The sequence below is a fragment of the Lithobates pipiens genome, unplaced genomic scaffold (assembly GCF_037356315.1).
Source record: "Lithobates pipiens isolate NorthernLeopardFrog02 unplaced genomic scaffold, aLitPip1_a1.2 Scaffold_13, whole genome shotgun sequence".
In the NCBI taxonomy this organism is placed as follows: Eukaryota; Metazoa; Chordata; class Amphibia; order Anura; family Ranidae; genus Lithobates; species Lithobates pipiens.
This window is the reverse complement of record NW_027507718.1, coordinates 153,859,922-153,881,228: the sequence shown is the minus strand read 5'-3', so window position 1 is coordinate 153,881,228 and position 21,307 is coordinate 153,859,922.

The following is a 21,307-nucleotide window of genomic DNA, read 5'->3' as shown; positions in this document are numbered from 1 at the left end:
CAATCGTAGCAAGCACGCATCTTGGCATAACTTCTTCAGTCTTTGCAAGCACATACAGTCATACTGCTCACAGCCCTGTGTCCAGACGTCTGCGACACCACCGAGTCCAGCCACCACAAACACATCTCCAGTGACGTTAACTCCCTTGCTATCGTTGTAAGCACACATTTAACCGCAACTTTTGCTATCACGGCTAGGCGCGCAACTTAGCATAACTTGTAATCGTTGCAAGCACTTTTGGTGGCACTCAGCCACACATCATTTTCAGCGGTACTCATTTGGCCACTTGGCCCCAGTGACATTTTTCATACGAGCCACTCGCCGTTCCTGACGCTCATTTCTCCCTTTGGGCAGTTGAGTTCAGCTTTCGTTCTACACCAGATGTCAAGTTGCCACACGCAGCTGGCTTCTTCTCATAACACTGTCAGGCTATATCTAGCCAGCATCCGACATTTCTATCCTTACAGGACCCCGGGGAGCCATCTGTTTATGGCCCATACAGTAAGATCCCCTCTAACTGGTATCCAGAAACATCAGCCCGTAGCAACGCTAGACGCTTGCCCATCACAACTGCCATCTTTAGGGACACATAGAATATCCTCGCATGCCAGTTTCCCCCTTGACAAGCTGACCCTATCAGGTCAGTTTTTCAAACACTTCACCCACATGCAGGGGTATACCTAGAAGCAGCTTCAGTCTGTTTCGAGTATGCTCAGTTCTGCAATATGGTCATTCCCCAGGGTTGATCGTTATGTTATGCATCCTCGTCTTCCCCTCCAAGATTCAGGGCCCCTGTCAGACCCTTAATCTGGACACCATGGATTCAATGTCAGAGGTTCCGTACTACGTAGATCGGTATATCATGTTCATACCGTCTATCTCGCCCCTATCACCCCAGCTAGTGACAGATATAGCGATCATCACAGGCTTCGCTGCAATTTTTGGCCACCATTGGTATACAGGACCATGGCCTCCAGAAATATTCTTAAACCCCGGGTTTACCCAGATTTCCTCTCTCTTTAGCTACACCCCATCATGGTAGCTCTGTCCCATAGTAACAGCCACACAGCTCTGGGGTCATTGCTCGACAGGGCACTATGGCCTTCACCACTGACAACCAGCAGAGATTATTGCAAAGATAGGTATAAATCCCTAGTAGTCATGTCCTTCCTGTGTAGTCTGGTACAGCTGTCGTTATAAATTCAGTTCAAAGTTGACTATACATTGTTCCTGGGCTAGAGCAATCTTGCAGCAGATGCGCTGTCGTGTTTGACTGGAGCCGATCCAGTGTCAGCCATTGTCCTTGGTCGGTCTCACCTAAACCCCTGTTTAGCACAATATCTACAAACAGCGACCAAGCTCGTAAACGTCTCACTTTCTCGCAACATGCTCGACCTACCGTCTGCCTGGAGGGCCTTCAGAAATTCCGGACACACCACTCCTGTGAAACTTCCAACATCAGGCAGATACTGGCCTTTTCTCATACTGTCATACCCAGCTGGCCCTATCCCATAACACTATTCGGCTATACCTAGCCGGCATGCAACATTTCTTGTCCTTGCCGGACCCCGCAAACCTTCTTTATTCATGTCCCACGCTATTTGAACCATGCTTCGTGAAGTCCAGGAACTCCAACCGATGGTCGGTGCCAAATGCTTACCCAAACGGGTGACATCCTTAAGGGTATACTGACCATCCTGACTACCTCTTCGTTTTGTCTCCCCTAGCATGGTCCTACAAGCAGCCAGGTGTTGGCCTACTACAGGTCCCTGTGACCTGGAAAGTTCACCTGCGGTAATCCAGCAGGCCGAGAGCTACGTAGACGCTACTTAGCCTGCTACAAAGATCACTTTGTACTTCACCTAGCGGTTTCTAAAGAGCAGAAAGTAAGCTCCAGCGTAGACATCCACTTTACAGAATGCCACACTCAATCAACTGTCGACGCTACTCCCCCAACAGTCGGACTCCAGTCCCCTTCTTCCTTTCTCGTCAAAGCCCTTAAGTACTGGTCAGTTTATGAAACACGTCAGGGTACTTCTACGCAACTTTCACCTGAATCCTATCCGGTACTCTCGTCACTCCTTCCGCACTGGGGCAGCCTCAGCAGCATCCCACCACGGGGTCCCAGACAATGTCATTGAAAAGCTAGGTAGGTAGGAGTCTGCCTGCTTTGCCCAGTACAGCCACAATCCTCAAGTGGAAATGGATCAGGCATTTATTAAACTCACTCAGTGATCAAACTCAATCAATAAAGAGCTATTCCCTACCAGAATGTTTTTGCCCCCTTATTTTGGTATACCGTACGTTAGCCCAAGGCACACTTTCAGGTCTATTTCAAGTGGTAAGTTTATGTTAACCCTGTTTGTCATCCTTATCCGTACCGGACATAGGGCTCTGAACCATAAATAAGAAGGCCAGTATGGTGGCCTGAAATTATGGGAGGAGCCCGGAGGGGTATTTAACCAGCCCGTTCGGCTGTGTTCCTTGTCGGTTCCTGTGCGCGATACCCACCCTCCCATCCCCTTTTTAGGGCATTTCTCAAAGCATCATACTCCTCACGAGAGTACTCATTTCACTTCATTTCATCTTCATTTCATTAATCCTCATTTCTTATCTAGGGTATGCCCCCGTATTTTGGTATACTGTACGTTAGACCAAGGCACACTTTCAAGTGGTAAGTTTATGTTAACCCTGTTTGTCATCCTTATCCGTACCGGACATAGGGCTCTGAACCATAAATATGTATAATTAAATATATATCAATATAATGTATACACACACCTTAATCATATATATATATATATATATATATATATATATATATATATATATATATAACTAAAATGTGTGTATATTTTCTAGATATAGTATGTTTATTTTATAACAAACCAACAAAAAAAGTTGAGTTAGCTTTTCTCCTTATCTGTAAATACCCCTCCACCCCACCCCTGATATCTATTCTTTGCTTATCTATCTCAACCAGTTATAAAGTTTTTCTCCTTGACTTTTTATGACCATGTGTTTACAATTTTTGATGTGGGTGAAGTTTTATTGTCTTGGTGTCCAAAACAATGGTCCAAATAATGATTGATGCACTGCATGCCCAGTATTTTTAACTGTGGGGGGGTTTGGTCATGATATCCCTCAGTATGTCACACAACCTGATGTTATCCATAGCTCCACAGAGAAACAAACTGTGTTCTTAAAATGTTTATTTTAATTGTCCTATATTTAACTGTACTTGATTATATTGAGATATAAAGTAATCGATCAATGTATAATTTTTTCAGATTAAAAAAACAACACAAACAATTTATTGTCTATATGAACATGGTAAGTTAAAATTGTGTTTTCTAAAAATTTTTGGTAGTTATTTTTTTTTTAACATCTAATGACTTTACTTTCTTATTGATTTGAAGGCTAATAATTCCAGAACAGCGGCAGACATCGTTGAATACTATTCATCATTGAGTCAAGAGGAAAGAGTAAGTTTTACAACTATGTATATTAAAGCTCTTGTTACGCCTTTTTATTTTTTTAAAGTCATCAGCTCTAAATACTGCAGCTGCGGATTTTTAGAAAATGCACAGTTAACCGCCCAGTGCACGCTCGAGGTCGGCACCTTAAGCCAATCTCTCGATTGTCTCTCGAGTGTTGATGCCACGGGATGGGAATCATGAATGTAAGCCTTGCGGCTTAACTTCCCGGTTCCCTACTGCTGATGCTCGATGCACTGCGCAATAAGGATGGTCCCCGCTGTCTCTGGGATCCGTGTGTTTCCCAGCAGACAACGGGGGCTCCTAGAAAGTGTCGTAAATACCCACAGAATCTGCGGCGATCAATGCCTGAAGTGGGTGCATATACCTGTACTATACAGGTATGTACACCCCCTCCCCCCCTGAATGGTGCCAATTGTGGCACTGGAAGGGGGAGGGTTCTAATGAGCGGATGTTCCACTTTAGGCTGGAGCTTCGCTTTAAAGTTACACACATCACATTTGTATATCTCATTATTTTTAGTATTTCTAAGTGATGTTTATCTTGTGTATATTTTAATTACAACTCGAAGTATGGATTTATGTGTCTCTATATCTATACAGATTAATATATATATATATATTTCTACATATATATATATATATATATATATATATATATATATATATATATATATAATTATTGAAGAATACATCAAGCAAATTTTTTTTTGAGGACATTCAAATAAAGAACAATGTATTTTAGAAGTATCACCTTATGTCAAGTCAAATTTTTTTTTTAATTTCTAAATTGTTTTTTTTTTAATAGATCAAACATTTAATTTGACTGTATTAAAATAAATCAAAATATTTTTTCAGACTAAAAAATTTTGACTTGTCATATTTAATGCTTTTCTTTTAGTGCAATTTAATAGTCCGACAATTATTAGCCAGGTACCCTGCACGAGACAGTGACCGTGCCTTCCCAGTAAATCCTACGGTTCCTTCATCCAGTGTTGCTTCTTCAACATCTGAATCTCAAGACACTGCCGATGATAGAATAGGCAACATTGACTGGTGTCTGTGTCAGTGCTGTCTACCAATGGCTACCCAGGTGGAATCAGTCTGTTGTCAGGAAATAGACGAGGTAGAAGGATGCATACCAGAAGGAAGGAAATGCATAACAGAGGCAGATATGTTCTCTTCTCAAATAGCTACAGAGGAACACGTCAGACTCATGTTTACGATGTTGCATTTAGAGGGACTGCCCATTGTCGATTACAACAACAATAGGTCAGTTAATTTTTTAATTTTATTACATTATATTACCCGTCGTTATAAAATAATTTTTTATTCTTTTTTAAATTTGAGTAAAAGTTCTATATTTTAATAAAAAAATGTAAATGTTTTATTTCAGGAGATTACGCAAAACTGCCTATCGGGTTTTTATAGCTTGGATATACGTTTTTTTAGGGAAGGGGAATCGAAGGGTCATCCCATCGTGCGCTGTAAAAATAGTGTGTCAGATCTTTCCTAATCCAAATGGTACTTGTTGGATTTCTTTACTCTGATGACTACGATGCATCTGAAATGGCGTTTCACTAAAAAAATATTTTTGTGTTTTTACTTTTAAAAAATATATGTTTTTTTTTTTTTTTAAATATATGCTTAATGATACTAGTTTACTTTATTTAGCTATGTACCAAAAAAATAAAGAAATTTTAAATAAAAATGTTTGAAACTGACATTGTGTTTCCTTTTTTTTTCAAACATGATTAATGTTATTAATTCAATGTGTCTGATAAGAGTATAGGTAATACACTTCAAGCAATAACGAAACAAACTTATCTATATTTTTATTTAAAGTTCAGACTAAAATATTATACTACATACCATAAATAACAAACGTAAAATAATTAAATAAATACATTTCAAAGGTGTATTGTGTATTTCAAAATGCCATATTTCTTTATATCATTTATATCAGTAAGATATGACATTTTTTAACCGTTCATTTTGCACCTGTTGGAAAGTGTGTCATATGTTCACGCACTGCCGCACTTTTGGATGTCCATGAACTATTTATTGTGCCCTCTATGATTGAAATCATGTTTGCAAGCATAATAAATGTATGGTCAGTGTCCATATTTTCAAATACATTGCGAACAATCCATTTTTTGCGACCTCGTGGGAACTCCAGGTTTTTCCTTTCCACCAAAATCTCTTCACCACTTGCATCCTTTTTTTTTGTCAGAGTGGGTTTACGTCTCACATTGTGATTGTGGCATAATGCCGCCAATTTCGTTCTTGCATCCATCGAATCCGTTCCATTTTAAAATGGATTCTTTTGGGCCGATACTTTAGAATTATGCTGTGATACGTTTCGATAACCCCAGTCTGACAAAAAAAAGTGAGATGTTTCATGCCCTTTGCCAACTGTAGGTCCAAAACAATTGTGGATAATGCAAGAAATGCAGGTGTCTATTAGCTTAGCCAAGGAACAGTCGGAGAATGCACATCGATCTCATCATGTATGCATTTGTGTTCTGTATATCCAATTTTCCATACATGTACATTTACTACGTGATGTAGTAGAGATTCCCAAAGAAGTTTAACCACTTTCAGACCGGACCATTTTGCTGGTAAATGACCAGAGGTCTTTTTACACTTTGGCACTGCGCTGCTTTAACTGGTAATTGCGCGGTCATGCAATGTTGTACCCAAACAAAATTTGCGTCCTTTTCTTCCCACAAATAGAGCTTTCTTTTGATGGTATTTGATTGCCTCTGCGATTTTAATTTTTTGCGATATAAACGTAAAAAGACCGCAAATTTTGAAAAAAAATGATATTTTCTACTTTTTGTTATTAGAAAAATCCAATAAACTCAATTTTAGTCATACATTTAGGCCAAAATGTATTCAGCCACATGTCTTTGGTAAAAAAAAAGTCAATAATTGTATATTTATTGGTTTGCGCAAAAGTTGTCACATCTACAAACTAAGGTACGTTTTCTGGAATTTACGCAGCTTTTAGTTTACGACTGCCTATCTCATTTCTTGAGGTGCTAAAATGGCAGGGCAGTACAAAACCCCCCCAAATGACCCCATTTTGGAAAGTAGACCCCCTAAGGAAATTGATAAGAGGCATGTTGAGCCCATTGAATATTTTATTTTTTTGCCTCAAGCGATTGAATAATGACAAAAAAAAATTTTTTTTTTTTTTTTACACAAAGTTGTCACTAAATGATATATTGCTCACACATGCTATGGGCGTATGTGAAATGACACCCCAAAATAAATTCTGCTGCTTCTCCTGAGTACGGGGATACCACATATGTGGGACTTTTTGGGAGCCTAGCCGCGTACGGGGCCCCGAAAACCAAGCACCGCCTTCAGGCTTTCTAAGGGCGTAAATTTTTGAGTTCACTTCTCACTACCTATTACAGTTTTGAAGGCCATAAAATGCCAAGATGGCACAAAACCCCCACAAATGACCCCATTTTAGAAAGTAGACACCCCAAGCTATTTGCTGAGAGGCATGTTGAGTTCATGGAATATTTTATATTTTGCCACAAGTTGCGGGAAAATTACAAACTTTTTTTTTTTTTTTTTTTTTTAACAAAGTTGTCACTAAATGATATATTGCTCATGCATGCCATGGGCATATGTGAAATGACACCCCAAAATAAATTCTGCTGCTTCTCCTGAGTACGGGGATACCACATATGTGGGACTTTTTGGGAGCCTAGCCGCGTACGGGGCCCCGAAAACCAAGCACCGCCTTCAGGCTTTCTAAGGGCGTAATTTTTTGATTTCACTCCTCACTACCTATTACAGTTTTGAAGGCCATAAAATGCCAAGATGGCACAAAACCCCCACAAATGACCCCATTTTAGAAAGTAGACACCCCAAGCTATTTGCTGAGAGGCATGTTGAGTCCATGGAATATTTTATATTTTGCCACAAGTTGCGGGAAAATTACAAACTTTTTTTTTTTTTTTTTTTTTTTCACAAAGTTGTCACTAAATGATATATTGCTCACGCATGCCATGGGCATATGTGAAATGACACCCCAAAATAAATTCTGCTGCTTCTCCTGAGTATGGGGATACCACATATGTGGGACTTTTTGGGAGCCTAGCCGCGTACGGGGCCCCGAAAACCAAGCACCGCCTTCAGGCTTTCTAAGGGCGTTACAGTTTTGAAGGCCATAAAATGCCAAGATGGCACAAACCCCCCCCAAATGACCCCATTTTGGAAAGTAGACACCCCTAAATTTAGGGGTACACTAGTGAGACTAGGTAATAAATGGCGGGTGCCCTGAAACTATAAAAAAATAACTAACCAACCAGCGTCACCTGTAACAGTTATATGGTGATCACTGGTGAAAGGGTTAACTAGGGGGCAATTAGGGGGCTTTATGCGGTAGTATATGGGGGTCCCTGGCGCTATAAAAAGCTGCAGCGAACCTAAATACCTACCTGCCTAACTAGCGTCACCTGTGACACTAATACAGCGATCAGAAAAACGATCGCTTATTAGGCTGGGTTCACACTGGAGCGATGCGGGAACGCCACGAATGCGCGGCGGGTTCCCGCATCGCATGCCTCCCGGCGGCAGTTCACACTGCCCTATGCGAACTGCTGGGAGTGTCAGTGAAATGTTACTGACACCCCCAGATCAGTTCGCATATCGCAGTGCGATCTGCAAACTCGGATCGCATGGTGTGAACACCCATGCGATCCGATTCTGCTGCGGGCCAAAAAAAGGGTCCCGTGCGAATTTGCGGCGGGTGCGGCGGGTGCGGCGAATGGCTGAACTCGAATCGCACAGAGATCGGATGTGATTTGCACTGCAGTGCGGTGCGAATCACATCCGTTCTCATAAACCGCTGCAATGTGAACCCAGCCTTAGTGACACTGGCGACGGGGGGTGATCACGGGGTTAAACCTTTATTGGGGGGGTTAGGGGGGTACCTTAGAACTAAAGGGGGCTAACCCTAACTGCCCTAACAGTTATTAGTCACAAATGACACCCGCCGGGTGATCAGGGGGTTAAACCTTTATTAGGTAATAAATGGCGGGTGCCCTGAAACTATAAAAAAATAACTAACCAACCAGCGTCACCTGTAACAGTTATATGGTGATCACTGGTGAAAGGGTTAACTAGGGGGAAATCAGGGGGCTTTATGCGGTAGTATATGGGGGTCCCTGGCGCTATAAAAAGCTGCGGCGAACCTAAATACCTACCTGCCTAACTAGCGTCACCTGTGACACTAATACGGCGATCAGAAAAATGATCGCTTATTAGGCTGGGTTCACACTGGAGCGATGCGGAAACGCCGCGAATCCGCGGCGGGTTCCCGCATCGCATGCCTCCCGGCGGCAGTTCACACTGCCCTATGCGAACTGCTGGGAGTGTCAGTGAAATGTTACTGACACCCCCAGATCAGTTCGCATATCGCAGTGCGATCTGCAAACTCGGATCGCATGGTGTGAACACCCATGCGATCCGATTCTGCTGCGGGCCAAAAAAAGGGTCCCGTGCGAATTTGCGGCGGGTGCGGCGGGTGTGGCGGGTGCGGCGGGTGCGGCGAATGGCTGAACTCGAATCGCACAGAGATCGGATGTGATTTGCACTGCAGTGCGGTGCGAATCACATTCGTTCTCATAAACCGCTGCAATGTGAACCCAGCCTTAGTGACACTGGCGACGGGGGGTGATCACGGGGTTAAACCTTTATTGGGGGGGTTAGGGGGGTACATTAGAACTAAAGGGGGCTAACTCTAACTGCCCTAACAGTTATTACAGTCACAAATGACACCAATGCAAAAAAAAAAAAAAAAATGACATTGGTGTCACTGTGACTGGGGGGCAGGGGTAATTGGGGGGGTGATCGGGGGGTAAAGGGGGGGTGTGAGTGTGCCTGGCATGTTCTACTGTGTGTGTGAGTGTTGGTGCAACTTACTGATCCGCTCTCCTCCGTGTCGGAACGAAAAATACCGACACGGAGGAGAGAATACATCACTTCCTCTCCTGTGTTTACATTACAGGAGAGGAAGTGATGTCACCGGGGATTTCTATTCGTCGGGAGCGATCGCGAGGGGGTGGCCATGAATGAATGGCCGTCCCCTCGTCCGGGATCGCTCCCGTACGAATACCGACCGCCGCAGGCACCGGGCGGGGGCCCGATCGGGCCCCCGACCCGCGGGAGGCAAGGGACGTACATGTATGTCCTTATGCCTGCCCGTGCCATTGTACCGACGTACATCGGCGTGCGGCGGTCGGCAACTGGTTAAAACGCTTCTCGCTTCCATCACAAGCTCTACTACACCAATAGAAATGTGTCAATATAGATAGTGAGATTCCTTAGATAGTGAGATTCCTTCATGACGATATGGGCTCTCCAGCCAAACTTGACCCAAAAATGTGTCTCCTAGGGCTCATGCCAAACTCGACTGACAGGTACACAAAGGTATTTCTGCATGAGACACTATTCATTGCGTGTAAGGTAATAGCTAGGAAATGGATGAGGACTTGCACCCCGAACTTAGCAGACTGGAAGGCCGAAATAAACAATACCCTCCCATATAAAAAATGTATATACACCAATAGAGGATGTCCTGAGAAATACTATAAAAAATTTGGGACAGGTGGCTGCAGGAGTCAGACACTTGCTCATAACTTGACCCTCGCACTACGAACGGGTAGGTCGGCGGCATGTGGATCACCAAGCCCATGGGTAACAAAGCGAGTCACAAAATACTGAAACCAGGTACTTATTTATTCCATGGATACGCCATGGGGTGATTATAAAGACCTGAGATGTGGACACTACTGTTGATTGAAGTTATGTATGATATGTACCATACCTGAAAATGTACACTATAGCATGTATGCACTGTAAACAAAATAAAACCTGTTGATTTAAGAAATGTGTCAATATGGCTCGAATCCACGGCTGAATTGGTCGATACATATTTTTGGGGGAAATTTGCATAAGTTTTCATTTAAAAATTTTCACATAATGCCAGATGTCGAATTGATGATTAATATTTTGGTATTTTTCCTTTGTTAATAATTTGCGTATAACGTTGTGTCGATCTGTTCCCACAAATTGAACATCTAATTTTTTTTCAATTAACCGATCTAAACATTTAGTAAAACCAAATTTTTCCATTGCAACAGATGACGTTGTTTGAGACACCTGCACCAACTCATAATCCCCAATTTTTTTGCTAAAGAGATCCATGAAAGTGTATGTTGAGTATTTGGCGGAAAAACCTGGACTATCACACTGGCTATCCCCGACAAGACACAATGTTTTTTTGGACAATTCATTAATTACATTGACATGATTTTCTTGCCAATTATAATCAATAGCTTTGAAAATATAATTAGTTGTGCCAAATTATAAGACGATTTTCCAAAAATTTCTATACCACAAAAATCAAAAATCTCTCTGATTTTTGTGTAACTGCCTCTGCTTGCACATATGGATCCAGCCAGCAAAATATTACCAGCAGGATAATGTTTTATTTTAGGCTGGCTTTCCCAAAGCTTCAATCTATGGCTGGCGGAACATGTAGAAAAGACTAATAACATGGTTCCAATTTTTGTTTTTTCAATTTTTTTTATTTGCGAAAAACATTCATGATCAGGACAACGCATTTTGTACAATAACTGATCCAGTTTTGATTCAAATATTATACATTTTTTCTCTCTCGCCAAATTTAGAGGATAAGGGAGAGTGTTTTCGGCCTCTATTTCCTCGACACTCTCACACAAACTCAGATCACCTTTTTGTGGTGTGTCACAATCGGATAAGTGGAAACTTGGGTGCTCATAGTATTTTAATTGACGTTTTGGTCTGGTTTGTGGACTCTCATCCTCTGAGATCAAACGAGCCCTCTTATTTGTGGAGTCCAATATAGGTGTCACACTAGTTGACGGTGATAATCCAATAGAGGTTTCCAGTTCTAATTGTTGCAATCCATGTATAGGTGTTGACCCATCTATGGGTATTGGCAAAACTTCTTCCAACATGCAATAAGAATGATCCAAACTTGACACTCTTTCACTAGCTAATTTTATATAACTCTCTTTGGATTGAGAAACAGCAAAGTGAAATGTGTCAGTCTGTGTGCCTGCATCTTTCGTTTGCACTTTTGGAAGGTGGCATTTGCAGATCGTGGGCGTCTCAGGTGTTGACGTCCAACTTTCTGGCATTCTAAACATTTTTGTGTTATTTTGTTCAGTTTTGTCCATCTGTTTGGTGTAGATGAATCTTTGTCATCTTCAATAAAAATAGTAGGCACTGCATCAGTTCTTAGCTGTCTTTGTTTTCCTTAACCTATAAAAGATTCCATGCTGAAATGTGCCGAACACATCCGATACTGGTTTCCACGTAAGTCATTTAGTATCAGTGAGATCAATTCTTCCATCATGTCTGGCTCCATACCGGCATTTCCCAGTCAGATTCTAATTTGGGTCACTTCCTTTGGAAAGGTGAAATATTTGATGTTGGGCATTGTTTGTTTTTTTTGTCACCACTGTTGTGGCAGCAATTTTTTGCAAAACAATTAGGCATGTCTACGGAAGACATAAGAATTAGAACGAAAAACAGATTCAAAATAGTTATGCTTCCTTGGAACCGAAAAAAATAAAAAATTAAATAATTTAAAGATATAAATTAAAAAATATCACCATAAAAAAATGTAAATGTGAATGAACAATATAATTTGATTACTAATTTGATGGACTAACCAAAATTAATTTTATTTCAATTAGTATTATCAACGTTTTTAACTTATATTAATTTGAATTAAAAATTTATTTTGAACACTCTATCAACCCAAATTTATAATATAGTACACTAAAGATTTCAATTAATTAAAAATGAAAAATAAATAAAATACAAACAAATACAATTGAATTAAAAATTTTAATTTATTGATGATAACCAGCAATCAATGTAATATAAACTTAAATAAATCATTTTAATATAGATATTGCAAAAAAAAAATCATAATTTTTTATTTAACAAACAAGGGGGCTGTGTGCACGACATATCCCATTTTAATTGACACAATAGAGTAAGGACATGTATAAACAGATGAAACAATAAATATCAAAAAAACAAAGGAAAACATTTGTGAGCGAGACAGGAGAAAGAAGCAGGATAGAAGGGTAGGAGAGAGAGAGAGAGCGTGCACACAAGAGAGAAGGAGAGAGCGAGAGAGAGAAGGAGAGAGAGAGAAGGAGAGAGAGGGAGAGAGAGAAGGGGAAAGAGAGAGAAAGAGAGAGAGAAGGAGATGGAGAGAGAGAGATGGATAGAGAGAGAGAAGGAGAAAGGGAGAGAGGGAAAGAGGGAGAGAGAGAGAAGGATAGCGAGAGAGAAGGAGATGGATACAGAGAGAGATGGATAGAGAGAGAGAAGGAGAAAGGGAGAGAGGGAAAGAGGGAGAGAGAGAGAGAAGGAGAGGAGGAGAGAAGGAGAGGAGGAGAGGAGGAGAGAAGGATGGATCGAGAGAGAGAAAGGAGAGAGAGAAAGGAGAGAGAGAGAGAGAGAGAGAGAGAAATGAAGAGAGAAAGGAGAGACAAAGGAGAGAGGGTGAGGGGAAGAGGAAAAGAGAGAGAGAGAGAAAGGGAGAGAGGGGAGGAGAGATGGAGAGACAGAGAGATGGATAGAGAGAAAGATGGATAGAGAGAGATGGATAGAGAGGGAGAGAAAAAATGGAGATAGAGAGAGAGGAGGAGAGGAGGAGAGATGGTGATGGATAGAGAGAGAGATGGATAGTGAGAGAGATGGATAGAGAGAGGGAGATGAATAGAGAGAGAAGGAGAGGAGGAGGGGAGGAGAGATGGAGAGGGAAAGACAGAGAGAAGGATAGAAAGAGAGAAGGAGAAAGGGAGAGAGGGAAAGAGGGAGAGAGAGACAAGGATAGAGAGAGAGAGAGAGAGAAGGAGATGGATAGAGCGAGAGATGGATAGAGAGAAGAAAGGGAGAGAGGGAGAGAGGGAAAGAGGGAGAGAGAGAGAAGGAGAGAAGGAGAGGAGGAGAGAGAGAGGAGGAGAGAAGGAGAGAGAGGAGGAGAGAAGGAGAGAGAGATGGATAGAGAGAGAGAAGGAGAGAGAGAGAGACAAAGGAGAGAGAATGGAGATAAAAAAATGGAGAGACACAGGAGAGACAAAGGAGAGACAATGGAGAGACAAAGGAGATAAAAAAATGTAGAGAGAGAAAGAGAAAGGAGAGAGAGAGAAGGTGAGAGGAAGAGAGAGAAGAAAGAGAGAGAGAGAGAAAGGAGGAGAGATGGAAAGGCAGAGAGATGGAAAGGCAGAGAGATGGAAAGGCAGAGAGATGGAAAGACAGAGAGATGGATAGAGAGAGATGGATAGAGAGAGAGATGGATAGAGAGAGAGATGGATAGAGAGAGATGGATAGAGAGAGAAATGAGAGAAAAAAATGGAGAGAGAGAGGAGAGAGAAAGGAGAGAAAAAAATGGTGAGAGAAAGGAGAGAAAAAAATGGAGAGAGAGACAGAGAGGGAGAGAAAGAGAAAGGAGAGAGAGAGAGGGTGAGAGGAAGAGAGAGAGAGAGAGAGAGGGTGAGGGGAAGAGGAAGAGAGAGAGAGAGAGAGAGAGAGAGAGGAGGAGGAGAGATGGAGAGACAGAGAGATGGAGAGAGAGAAAGATGGATATAGAGAGAGAGAAAGGAGAGGAGAGAAAAAATGGGGAGAGAGAGAGAGGAGGAGAGGAGGAGAGATGGTGATGGATGGAGAGAGAGAAAGATGGATATAGAGAGAGAGAAAGGAGAGGAGAGAAAAAATGGGGAGAGAGAGAGAGAGGAGGAGAGATGGTGATGGATAGAGAGAGAGATGGATAGAGAGAAAGAGAGAGAAGGAGAGGAGGAGAGATGGAGAGGGAGAGACAGAGAGATGGATAGAGAGAGAGATGAAAAGAGAGAGAGATGGATAGAGAAAGAGAAAGGAGAGAGAAAAGGAGAGAGAGAGAGAGGGAGAGAGAGGGAGGGAGGGAGAGAGAAGAATAGGAGAGAAGGAAAGATGGAGAGAAGGAGATAGAGAGAAAGGAGAGAGAGAAAGGAGAGAGAGAGAGAGAGAAAAAATGGAGAGAGAAAGGAGAGAGACAAAGGAGAGAGAAAGGAGAGGAAAAAATGTAGAGAGAGACAGAGAGTGAGAGAGAGAGAGAAAGAGAAAGGAGAGCGAAAAGAGAGAAAGGAGAGAGAGAGAAAGAAGAGCGAAAAGAGAGAAAGGAGAGAGACAGAGAAGGGGAGGATGAGAAGAGGAGAGATGGATAGAGAGATGGAGATGGATAGAGTGATGGAGATGGATAGAGAGAGAGAGAGAGAGAAAGGAGAGAGAAAGGAGAGAGAAAATGGAGAGAGAAAATGGAGAGAGAAAGGAGAGAAAAAAATGGAGAGAGAAAGGAGAGAAAAAAATGAAGAGAGAAAGTAGAGACAAAGGAGAGACAAAGGAGAGACAAAGGATAAACAAAGGGAAAAAAAGGAGAGAGAAAAGAGAGAGAAGGGAGAAAGAGAAAAATGTAGAGAGAGACAGAGAGGGAGAGAGAGAGAAAGAGAAAGGAGAGCGAAAAGAGAGAAAGGAGATAGAGAGAGAAAGAGAAAGGAGAGCGAAAATAGAGAAAGGGGAGAGAGAGAAAGAGAGAAGGAGAGGAGGAGAGGAGAAGAGATTGATAGATAGATGGAGATAAATAATGAGAGAGATGGATAGAGAGAGAGAGAGAGAGAGAAAGGAGAGAGAAAAATGGAGAGAGAAAGGAGATAGAGAGAGGAGATAGAGAGGAGAGAGAAAGGAGAGAGAAAGAGGGAGTGTGAGAGGGTGAGAGGGAGAGAGAGAGAAGAATAGGAGAGAAGTAGGGAAGGAGATGGATATAGAGAGAGATGGATATAGAGAGAGAGGGGAGAGAGAGAGGGGGAGAGAGAGAGAAGGAGAGAGAAAGAGAGAGAGATAGAGAGAGAAGGAGAGAAAAAAATGGAGAGACAAAGGAGAGACAAAGGAGAGAAAAAATGTAGAGAGAGACAGAGAGGGAGAGAGAGAGAGAGAGAGAGAGAGAGAGAGAGAGAGAGAGAGAGAAAGAGAAAGGAGAGCGAAAAGAGAAAAAGGAGAGAGAGAGAGAGAGAAGAATAGGAGAGAAGGAGAGATAGAGAGAGAAAGGAGAGAGAAAGGAGAGAGGAGATAAAAATGTAGAGAGAGAGACAGAGAGGGAGAAAGATAGAGAGAGAAAGAGAAAGGAGAGCGAAAAGAGAGAAAGGAGAGAGGGAGGGAGGGAGGGAGAGAAGAATAGGAGAGATGAAGAGAAGGAGAGAGAGACAAAGGAGAGAGAAAGGAGAGAGAAAGAGGGAGAGAGAGAGAAGAATAGGAGAGAAGGAGACATGGAGAGAAAAAGGAGAGAGAAAGGAGAGAGAGAGGAGATAAAAAAAATTAGAGAGAGAGACAGAGAGGGAGAGAGATAGAGAGAGAAAGAAAAAGGAGAGCGAAAAGAGAGAAAGGAGAGAGAGGGTGAGAGAGGGTGAGAGAGAGAGAAGAATAGGAGAGAAGGAGAGATGGAGAGATGGGGAGAAGGAGAGAGAGAGAGAGAGAAGAATAGGAGAGAAGGAGAGATAGAGAGAGAAAGGAGAGAGAGAGAGGGTGAGAGAGGGTGAGAGAGAGAGAGAGAGAGAAGAATAGGAGAGAAGGAGAGATGGAGAGGAGAGAGAGACAAAGGAGAGAGAAAGGAGAGAGAGCGAGAAAGAAAGAGAGAGAGAAGAATAGAAGAGATGGCGAGAGAAAGGAGAGAGAAAGGAGAGAGAGAGAGGAGATAAAAAATGTAGAGAGAGAGAGACGGAGAGGGAGAGAGGAGGAGAGATGGATAGAGAGATGGAGATGGATAGAGATAAAGATGGATAGAGAGAGAGATGGATAGAGAGAGAGAGAGAGCGACACAAAGGAGAGAGAAAGGAGAGAAAAAATGGAGAGACAAAGGAGAGAAAAAAATGGAGAGAGAAAGGAGAGAAAAAAATTGAGAAAGGAGAGAAAAAAATGGAGAGACAAAGGAGAGACAAAGGAGAGAAAAAAATGGAGAAAGAAAGTAGAGACAAAGGAGAGACAAAGGAGAGACAAAGGAGAAACAAAGGAGAAACAAAGGAGAGAGAAAGGAGAGAGAAAAAATGTAGAGAGAGACAGAGAGGGAGAGAGAGAGAAAGAGAAAGGAGAGCGAAAAGAGAGAAAGGAGATAGAGAGAGAGAGAGAGAGAGAGAAAGAGAAAGGAGAGCAAAAATAGAGAAAGGAGAGAGAGAGAGAGAAGGAGAGGAGGAGAGAAGGAGAGGAGGAGAGGAGGAGAGATGGATAGAGAGATGAAGATGGATAGAGAGCGCGTGGCTTATCAGCGAATGTAGAAGGACGTGTGTTCCTGGAGCTCCACCGGCCATCCGTGCATCCATCCTTCCCAGGCCTCCCCGGACAGCGATACGCCCCAGGATTGCTCCACCGGGTACCGAGAGACGAGCGGGCTCTGCCACCGCCCGCCGAAAGACAGCAGACATGTCTAGGCGACATAATGGGAGCAAGGCCCTGGCGGACCCTCCTGACCAAGATGGCGCCGGCGCTCGGCGGGCGGCGAAAGACTGCTATAAGGAGGCCACACAGAAACTCCTGTATGGGGGAAAGTCATACAAGGAAGCCCTGGCTGGCCAGCCCACATTGGGGGCTACCCCTCGGGGGTCTCCGGACGCAGATGACACTGTCCCCTTGGAGGATGCTGACGGATTCCCCACGGTGTGGAACGCAGTGAGTACCCCCAATGGCGATATCCCTGGGTCGCAAATCCAGTCTCCCACTACAGAGGTCACAAAACCCACACTGAGAGACATATTTGCTGCAGTCACCTCATGCAATCATTCTATAACTGCTCTTTCTGCTGATATCAAAGGGGTGAAAGCTGAAATTACCTTCGTCCCCCATGATATGCAAAAACTCAGAGAGAGGGCCTCTGCCCTGGAAGGGAGATTGAGCACAGTTGAAGATGACATGCTACCTATGCAGAGGGACTTGAGATTTAACTGTCATCTCACTGAACAACATGCTATGCGACTTGATGAAATGGAAAATCGCATGAGGCGCAATAATATTTGTGCCCTAGGGATACCGGAAAGGGCTGAGGGCAAAAATCCAGTGGACTTTATAGAGAATTGGCTGATCTCAACGTTTGGCAGAGACTCCTTCTCCCCCCTCTTTGCTGTGGAGTGGGCCCACAGGGATCTTAATATCCAATATGGCATGCTGTACCCTGCTCGTTTTTCGAGTTACCGCCCTGGGGACTACCCATTTCTTTGAAAGTCCAGCTGCGGCAGTACAATGGCTGGACCGGGAGGATAAAGCTCTTAAAGATGCCAGACAACAACGGCCTCCTGCTTAAACTCAGATACGGATGATTCCTTCTGACAGGGACTAGCTACATGCAGACTCAGCGGAGTGAAGAGGACACAGACACGACTTCTACCTAAGAATAGACTTATGTTGCTTGATCGGGTGAAATCCCTTTTGTTACCTGGGAATGTTTTCCCTGAGTGTTTCCGTAGCCTTCCCCCCCCCCCTTAGTGGTGTTGGGGCCGTGTTACACCTTAGCCTTGCAGGAACTGAGCCTGATTGGCTCTGCTAATGACTTCCTAATCTTACACTTTTTGGTTATTTTCTTTTCTTCTATGCTTCCCCCTCCCCTCCCCTTTTTTTTCCAGAGTCCCTCTGATTACGCATTTTTTTGATCATTGCCGTGGCATCACCCTCACGATCTGGTTCCAGGACTATGGCGGGAGACCCTTACTTATCCTGCCTAGGTATTTTAATATAAGGAGTGACTGTGCCTGGGATAATCGGTCTAGTAATGTTCGCATGTTTACTCTAATGCTGTTGATATTTATGATGGGTATGCACATTTTTATGCTCTTTTACAATGTCGATAACCGTTAAGTGCCTCTCCTGGAATGTTAGGGGGCTGAGTAATCCTGTGAAACGTTTGGCGGTCCTGAGACATTTGAAGGCCATGGGTTCAGGACTTGTTGGTCTGCAGGAAACCCATTTTGCCCCAGACCATATACCTAGTCTTAGCCCCAGGGTATACACTACCCAATTCCACTCCACGTTCTCTGCATTTGCTAGAGGAGTGAGTGTCCTGATCCGTCAGGATGCCCGCTTCACCTGCTCACAAAAACTCATTGATCCAGGGGGAAGGTATATATTTCTATTGGGTAAATTTGCTTATCAGGTATGCATTGTTGCTAATATCTATGTACCACCCCCTAACTCAGCTGAAGCTCTCAGATGCCTGGCCAAGTTCATGGCCCCGCATCCCACTGTCCCTTTGTTGGCGTTGGGTGACTTTAATAATTATCTAAATCACAAATGGGACAAGATACCCGTCCCCCCTCCCTTGCCTTCTCACCCTACCGGTGATACCCCCTTTGCAGAACTATTGGCCGAACTTGGCTTGGCAGATGTGAGGCGGACCTCTCATCCCCTGGTCAGGCGTTACTCGTGTTGCTCTCCCGCTCACGGGAGTCTGTTGCGCATTGAGCTGGGGCTGGGAAATGCTGCTTTACTTCCATTGGTTGTGGACTCTGGTTATGGGGATAGACACATTTCTGATCACTCATCTTTTTGGGTTGAACTTACACTGTCCATTGGTGTTAGCCCTAGGGCGTGGAAATTGAATCCTTTTTGGCTGGCGCTCTTTCCCTTGCCCGATCCCATTAGTGATAATCTTAAACTTTTCCTGCAGGACAACCTAGGCTCTGCCTCCTTGGGTACAGTTTGGGACACGACAAAAGCTTTTTTAAGGGGACAGTTCATCACTACCATTAATGCTTTTAAAATGAATACCAAGGCCTGGGAAAGAGAGGTATGCAAGACACTTAGGGAATCGGAAGACCAATATGTCAACCGCCCCTCAGACGCCACCAGGAAGCTCTGGCTGGGAGCCCAGGCTATGGCTACCCAGCTTGCCCTCCAGTTGGCGGAAAACAAGAGATTTTTTTTGCAACAAACACACTTCGAGGGGGGTGAGTCCACTGGACACATGCTGGCGATGCTGGCACGGGCCCAGGGCTCCGCCCCTGTGTTTTTTTCTCTGTGTGATGCACGGGGGACAACCCATACGGACACCTCCACCATATTGCAAATCTTTTGTTCATTTTACACGGATTTGTACGCCTCCAAGGTCCACCCTGATACAGATGAGATAGATGCTTTTCTTGAAAGGAGTGAGCTGCCTCGCTTGTCTGCTTCAGACGCCTGTACGTTGGATGCTCCGATTGACATAAGCGAACTTGCTTTAGCATTAGAACAAACCCACAATAACAAATCACCAGGAGCAGACGGGCTCCCCACTGAGGTATGAAAGCGATATGCAGCTACTTTATTACCGACGCTTTTGCAGGTTTTTAATAAAGCTCTAGAAACTGGCACACTCCCAGACTCCATGAATGAAGCGGTCATAATTGTGATATTGAAACTGGGTAAAGAAGCCACGTCCCCCGATTCCTATCGACCCATTTCTCTACTTACGACAGATGTCAAACTGTTAGCTAGAGTCCTGGCAACCAGACTATCTAGGGTTATTCAGAGTTTGGTGCATAGTGACCAGTCAGGCTTCATACCCACAAGATCCACGGCACAAAATATCAGACGTCTTTACTTGAATATTCAAGTCCCCGTACTGAATCCTGGTAACCAGGCCATCCTCTCGCTAGACGCAGCTAAGGCCTTCGACAGTGTCGAGTGGCCTTAACTGTGGAGGGTTTTGGAGAGAATGGGACTGGGCGAGAGGTTTGTCAATTGGGTCAAACTACTTTATGCAAAGCCTTCAGCTAAGATCCGGGTTAACTCTAAAACGTCGGAGCCCTTTCCACTGTTTCGAGGCACTAGACAGGGCTGCCCTCTATCTCCCTTGCTATTCGCCCTAGCACTGGAGCCTCTTGCAGCCAGGATAAGGGGGGTGACCGTATTGTGGGCTTTAACCAATCTACGGGAGTGGACGTGGTGTCGCTGTATGCGGATGACACCTTATTATACCTAGGTGACACGCAGGGTTCATTGACGGCAACCATGAACTTAATTAATGACTTTGGGGCACTGTCTGGCTTTTCTATAAATTGGAACAAATCGGTATTACTGCCCCTGGATCCTTTACCGGCCCTCCTACCTAACTGTGCAGCCATGATTCAGATAGTGTCCACTTTTAGATATCTGGGGTGCAGGTCTCCTGGGAGGTCTCCCAATATATCCACCTAAATCTGGTGCCTTTGCTGGCTAAATTTAGGGAGAAGTGCAAGGCTTGGTGTAAACTACCACTATCTTATAAAAATGGTATGGGCTCCCCAGTTACTATACATCTGCCATAATTCCCCGGTGTGGATCTCTAAGCGCTGGTTTGACAAAATAGATTCCCAGTTTTGAGAGTTAATCTGGCGTAAAAAAACTGCCAAAATTAGTCTGAGGACATTGCAATATGGCAAGGAGGTGGGGGGCTTGGCAGTTCCGCATTCCAGGGCCTATTTTTTAGCCTCACAGCTGCAGCATCTCGGTGGGTGGGGCCTGGAAGACCCACTGGACCCCATTCGGAGATTACTAGACTCCCTGGTTCACCACCGTATAGCATTGTCAAACTTAGAAGCAGGTTTCCCTTACCTACCCAGAGGGGCACCAACTGTAGCCCTATTGAACACACTTTGGACGTATGTTAAACGGTTGTTGAAGATACAGGGTTTTCTCTCTCTTACTCCTATTTGGGATAATGCTCATTATCACCAGTTAATGAAGCTC